The sequence below is a fragment of the Pseudophryne corroboree genome (assembly GCF_028390025.1).
Source record: "Pseudophryne corroboree isolate aPseCor3 chromosome 3 unlocalized genomic scaffold, aPseCor3.hap2 SUPER_3_unloc_14, whole genome shotgun sequence".
NCBI classification, from domain to species: Eukaryota; Metazoa; Chordata; class Amphibia; order Anura; family Myobatrachidae; genus Pseudophryne; species Pseudophryne corroboree.
The window spans coordinates 290,174-296,820 of NW_026967502.1; positions in this window are offsets into that span (position 1 = coordinate 290,174).

The following is a 6,647-nucleotide window of genomic DNA, read 5'->3' on the forward strand; positions in this document are numbered from 1 at the left end:
AAATACGGCCCAATCCAAAAATTTTCGCAAGTTCTTCCAAGACCTCTACTCATATAGACGGGGTAAGACACTGGTTGGTGGAGATTTCAATATGGCTCTCACATATATGGATAATTCCGGCCCCTTGCGCAGTGGACGAACCCCACACTCTTCTGTACTACACAGAGGCATGGCCGAGGCTGGTCTGTTTGATGTCTGGCGCTTTCTTAATCCGACCACTAGGGACTACACTTTTTACTCCAATCTGCATGTTGAGTATTCTCACATTGATATGTTTCTAAGCTGCAAACAGCCTCAGGCGTGCGGGTAAGTTGCGGCTCTCTCCTGGATCAGCTCCCACGTCACTACAGCATCAACCGGTTTCGGGGGTCCGATATTCCGGACATCTCAGTGGTGAAGCACAGCCTCTGTCTGGGAGCGGGTATGCGTTCCGTGTTCTCCTTCTTTTTTAAAGAAAAATTTGTTACGTCTTTGTGAATAAATTCCCTAAGGGGTACTTCTTTTTATCCATTTGTGATTGGTCTGTTGGAGTCCTGAATCCTGATGACACCAGATGGGATTAAGGAATACAAAGATACCTTTCAGTGAACGGTATTGGTTTTTTTAAAGTGAGTGTCAGTTTCACAGTGAGCACAGCAAAAAACAGAGATTCTGTTTAAACCGATCTCACTACTGACAATCAGCTGGATATCAAGTTTGCATAACGATTACCAACTGCTCTAATTAATGCTCTCTATATCATATGCTTTTTCACTAATTATCCACTAAGCTATTTATTAGAGCTTGTATTACTGCCCATTTTTATGTACAAAGGATAGAAGTTTGCATAACGATTACCAACTGCTCTAATTAATGCTCTCTATATCATATGCTTTTTCACTAATTATCCACTAAGCTATTTGTTAGAGCTTGTATTACTGCCCATTTTTATGTACAAAGGATAGAATAATCCTTTTTGTGTTTTATATATAGACACTATCCGGATTTTAAGGGTTTTTCAGCGCTGTACACTCCTCTCCAAATCTCTTTTTTGTGCAGTGTTAACTACAGGTGTTGGTGTATACCTGGGATTGGAGTTGAGCAGCTGATTACCAGCGCTGTGAGGGGGAATAATTTCTGTTTTCATTATGTTCCTAAGCTGTGCACCTCTCTCCCAGACGGCACGCGCTTCCTCGATAGTCCCGCTTACTTGGACTGACCACGCGGCTTTGGCTGCGACTTTTGATATATTTGATATCCCTGACGGTAGACCGACATGGAGACTTAACAAAACCCTATTGAAGATCCCTAAATTTCAGGACTTAATTAAAACTAGGATTCAGGAATATTTCGATGTCAATGTAGAGGGCGAATGCGGTTTAGCCACAATATGGGAGGCCTATAAGGCGGTGATTAGAGGATCCATAATCCAATTTGCGTCCCGCCGTAGGAGAAATCAGGAAACGCAAATTGCTTTATTAACCGACACCATTGCAAAACTAGATAGGGAACACAAACGCACACATTCTAAGAAAATACTAGCCGACCTTTCTAAGACCTGTGATGACCTACAATCTCTTTTGGCTGAGAACATTGAGCGCTCACTTCGCTGGGCTAATCAATCATCTTACGACAAAAGCAACAAGGCTCATACTTTGTTGGCTAAACGCCTACGTGCCAAAAAGCTAATCAAGCCATTCATACTATTAGAGAACCCTCGGGTAGCGCTACCTACGACCCTAAGAAAATTAATGGTATTTTCTCTGATTATTACAGAGCACTCTATAATCTTGACCCCCCGACCGACCCCTCGGCACTCGCCGATCAGGTTCAACAATATCTAGATTCATGCGCCCTTCCTCGGTTAGATGATGCAGCTAACTCTGCTCCCAATGCTGATATTTCTGCTGAGGAGTTTGAAGCGGCACTGAAAACCCAAAAACCTTCTAAGGCTCATGGCCCAGACGGCTACCCGATGGTGCATTACAAAACTTCCGCTCCTCAGCTTATCCCTCATATGGTCTCTTTATTTAATAAGATAATGCAGGGCACCCTTTTTCACACTGATTCCACGACCTCTCGTATTATAGTTATTCCGAAACCCGGTAAGGACCCCTCATATTGCTCAAATTATAGACCCATCTCTTTGATAAATACCGAGCTCAAGCTTTTTGCCAAAGTACTGGCATCTCGCCTGAATACTGTGTTGACGTCATTAATAGACCCTGATCAAGTGGGATTTATTCCCGGCCGCCAGGCCTCAGATAACACCAGACGTATTGTTAACTTAATTCACCAAATTAACGCAACGAAAACACCAGCGATTGCTCTGGCGCTTGACGCCGAGAAGGCGTTTGATCGCATCTCTTGGCCTTTTTGGTTTTCTACATTATCTACGTTTGGTCTTCATGGTCATTTCATCACTGCAGTAGCGGCCCTTTATTCTAACCCCTCATCTATGGTTCTGACTAATGGATTAAGCTCACCCCAGTTTAGTTTAAAGAACAGCACTCGTCAGGGTTGCCCTCTCTCACCCCTACTTTTCGCCTTATGTATCGAACCTCTTGCAGCCCGTATTAGACTCAATGCTGACATTAAGAGTATTACTGAGGGGCAGAGCTCGTATAAAATATCTGTTTGCAGATGACGTGCTCGTGACTCTTTCTAACACTTTGATTTCTCTTCCTAACCTACAGAAAGAACTACTTTTGTACGGTTCCCTCTCTGGTTATAAAATAAATCATACCAAATCAGAGGCCCTCGCGTTTAACGTTTCTTCTCATACTAGCTTGACCTTGACCTCTTCTTTCCCTTTTTTCTGGAGGCCCTCGGCCATAAAATACCTGGGCATATATATCACTAAATCCTATACTAGCCTCTATCAGGCTAACTATGTTCCTATAATTAAAACGCTTAAGCATGACTTAGATAAATGGGACCGGTTGTACATCTCATGGATTGGACGGATTTACGCCCTAAAAATGAATTTCCTCCCCCGTATCCTTTATCTGTTCCAAACCATCCCGACAATGGTGTCCAGAGTAACACTGGCCTCCCTGCAAACAGTGTGTCACAAATTCATTTGTGCTCATCGTAAACCTCGTTTAAGACGAACCATATTGACCAAGAGTGCAACCTCAGGCGGTTTGGGATACCCCAATCTTCAGGTTTATTTTAACGCCTGTCAACTTAACCACATAGTGTCCTGGCATCCCCCCCGAGGGATCAGAAAATGAGTTGATATTGAGAACTCTATATTTCAGGGTATCCCCCTGGACTCCCTACTGTGGCTACCCAGGTCCTGCAGACCAGCCTCTGCCTATTCAGTCCCCACGGTTAAATTCACCCTCGGACTGTGGGACAAACTCTGCATCAATTATAATCTTTCTTCATACCCCTCACATCTGTCACCTATCTGGGGTCACCCCACCTTCCCTCCAGGCAGTGACCGACACATGGCAGCCCCATGGCAATCCCAGGGTGTCACGAGATTTAACCATGTTAAGGGTCACTCTGCACCGACCTCTTTTGGAGATTTTCAAGAATGCCTCGGTATTCCATCCTCGTGTCATTACCATTATATTCAAATTCTTAGCTTCCTTAAATCACAACTTAAAACTACTCTTTTGAGATCGCCCACCGCCTTCGAACATATGTGTCTGCTTTCAATTGGCAAAAAGGGGAATATTTCCACAATTTATAACTCTGTTTTGGCTCCAGATCCTCCTCCCCGTGAACCCCACGAATTAGCCTGGGAATCAGATCTTCCCCATCCATTAGAAGACGATCAATGGGGAGACATTAGATTGCGCACTGCTAAAGCCTCCATTAGTGTGGCACTTAGGGAGACATGTTACAAAGTTTATACCAGATGGTATCTAGTCCCCTCCAGACTTCATTCCATTTTCCCTGTGACCTCGAATTTATGCTGGAGACTTTGTGGAGAGGCGGGCACTTTTTTCCACGTGTGGTCGACCTGTCCCTCTATTCGCCCCTTCCGGACCACAGTTGGAGCGCTTATAGCTCAATCTTGCAGACATAACGGATCTCTCTCCAGAAATTGCTTTACTTCAAGCCCCCATACCGTCACTACCCAAATCCCAAGATAGGCTTGTTATGCAATTCTGCATGGCGGCTAAATCCCTGATTGCTAAATGCTGGAAGGATCACAAACCACCCTCCAAGGCATTATTGATGACTAAGATTAATTATATAGCCAATATGGAATATATTACTAGTTTAAGGAACAACACAGTGGGCCAATTCCACAACGTATGGTCCCCGAGGTATCTCACGCGTTCTTTACTCATCCCCGGACTCTGCTAAAGCTCATATTGCTAATACCTCTACCACTCCCTCTGTTATCATCTTTGCTTAGTCTTACAGCCAACCTCCTGTTTCCTTATCTGTGACTTTCTCAACTTTCCCCTCTTGCTCTTACACTTTCTCTCTTTCTTTTACTTTTCTTATCCTTCTTATTTTTATTTCTACCAAGTTTTCTCTCGGTTTTTGTGTAGTTTATATATTATAGCTGAAAAAAAAAAAAAAAAAAGGGAATGATCACACACACGTTTCAATTTCCACAGGATGAATGTTACTATCCTCTGTTACGCTATATTTTCATAGAACTGTATATTTCATTCTAACATTAATCGACAATGTCTTAATGTTATAATTCTATAATGCTATGAGGACAAATTCTCATCTGCTAGTTCTTTATCTTGACCTGTACCTGTGTATGTACAATATTACTTTGATTACTTTGGTTATTGATCATTCTCAATAAAAATTACTATCTTAAAAATGAGGTTGCACCCAGTGTCCACTTAACCATGGACATGTAGACAAGTGGAGCAGGGCAAACTAAGGACTACATGACAGACAGCCCACTGGGTAGATGAATTGCCTCCCGCAGCAACAACAGCAGTGGCACCAGTAGCAGCATCTCACAAATGCCAACTTGTTCCTAGGCAGGCTACGCTGTGTATCACCAGTTTCCATAAGAGGCACACAGCTGACAACCTCTTATGGAAATTGAGGGACATCATCGCAGAATGGCTTACCCCACTTAGACTCTCCTGGGGATTTGTGATATCGGACAATGCAGCCAATATTGTGCATGCATTACATCTGGGCAAATTCCAGCACGTCCCATGTTTTGCACATACAATTAATTTGGTGGTGCAGAATTTTTTGAAAAACGACAGGGGCGTGTAGGAGATGCTGTTGGTGGCCCAAAAAATTGTGGGGCACTTTCGACATTCAGACACTGTGTGCCAAAGACTGGAGCGCCAGCAAACACTCGTGAACATGCCCTGCCATCAGCTGAAGCAAGAGGTGGTAACGAGGGGAATTCAACACTCTATATGCTTCAGAGGATGGAGGAGCAGCAAAAGGCCAATCCAACACATCCACCTACGATACAGGCAAAGGAGAGGGAATACACCTGACTCAAGCGCAATGGAGAATGATTTCTGTGTTTTGCAAGGTTCTCAAACCCTTCAAACTTGCCACACGTGAAGTCAGTTCAGACACTGCCAGCTTGAGTCAGGTCATTCCCCTCATCAGGCTTTTACAGAAGCAGCTGGAGAAATTGAAGTAGGAGCTAAGACGGAGCGATTCCATTAAGTATGTGGGAATTGTGGATGGAGGGTTTATATATAAAGAAGCCTTAATGTGTGGCGCACTCTTTTTTGTTTCAAGAATAAATGAAAACATAACTTATTATTTTTATTTAAGATAGATTTTTCAATAGGCATGACATAAGGTAATTGATTGTCAGCCTAGGAAAGACAAAAATTAATGAAAGATATAAAATAATTGATATACCAGCACTACCTATGTATGGGTATATGGGTAGAGCAATAATTGATATAAGCAAGTGAAATAGAAAAGGGATTTAAACACAGGTTTTATTTATCAAATTTATGAGATCCTTTCACAATGGGATTGTGAGCTCAGAAAAAAACTCTTTTAAAGCTGCTCCCTGCAGAGCGTTACTACTGTATACAACCTAAGTGCTCCCTGCAGAGCGTTACTACTGTATACAACCTAAGTGCTCCCTGCAGAGCATTACTACTGCATACAACCTAAGTGCTCCCTGCAGAGCGTTACTACTGCTTACAACCTAAGTGCTCCCTGCAGAGGGTTACTACTGCTTACAACCTAAGTGCTCCCTGCAGAGCATTACTACTGCTTACAACCTAAGTGCTCCCTGCAGAGCGTTACTACTGCATACAACCTAAGTGGCCTTTTCTGGTAACCACTACGTCTTACAATGACCACTTTGTTACTACCCGTAGCGTATCACACATTAAGACAGTGTTACTACCTATAATGATTAACAGTGGGATCATTCTCAGGGGCACAAAGAAACATATATGTACAATTCAGCACATATGTAATAATATTGGGATTGAGAGGAAATGTTTTCCTATAACACGTATATCATTGTAAAACCCAGGCACCGATGTGATCAAGCAAACATGAAACGTACGTCATCGGAAGCTCAGACGTACACTGTCTCCGGGTGTGTGGCTTTCAAACCCCGACCCGGCGTCTGTGCTCTCGAGCAGCTCCCAGCGCAGCGTTACAGGTCTCCTAGCGGTACTGACACCACTCTCTTCACAGCACTACAGATTTCCCAGCGGCATTGACACTGCAGCCAC